Here is a 216-nt window from a genome sequence, read left to right as displayed (position 1 = left end):
AGGATGGCCAGGGCCTTTGGTGCTGCTCCCCCAGGGCCGGCTCCTGCTAACAGGATGTGATGGGTGGGGGCAGCGCTGTCGCTTGGGATTTCTTACCCGGGTGCAGGGAAACGGAGCGGGGAGAAGGCCCTGCTTAGACTCGGGGTGACCTCAACCTGCTCCCCCCTCCCCGGGAGGCACCATCCCAACCCATCCCCTCCCCAGCATCAAACAGCC

The sequence above is a fragment of the Athene cunicularia genome (genome assembly GCF_003259725.1).
Source record: "Athene cunicularia isolate RWA chromosome 23 unlocalized genomic scaffold, athCun1 chr23_part2, whole genome shotgun sequence".
NCBI lineage: Eukaryota > Metazoa > Chordata > Aves > Strigiformes > Strigidae > Athene > Athene cunicularia.
The sequence above is the reverse complement of the archived record's forward strand: the minus strand, read 5'-3'. Positions refer to the sequence as shown.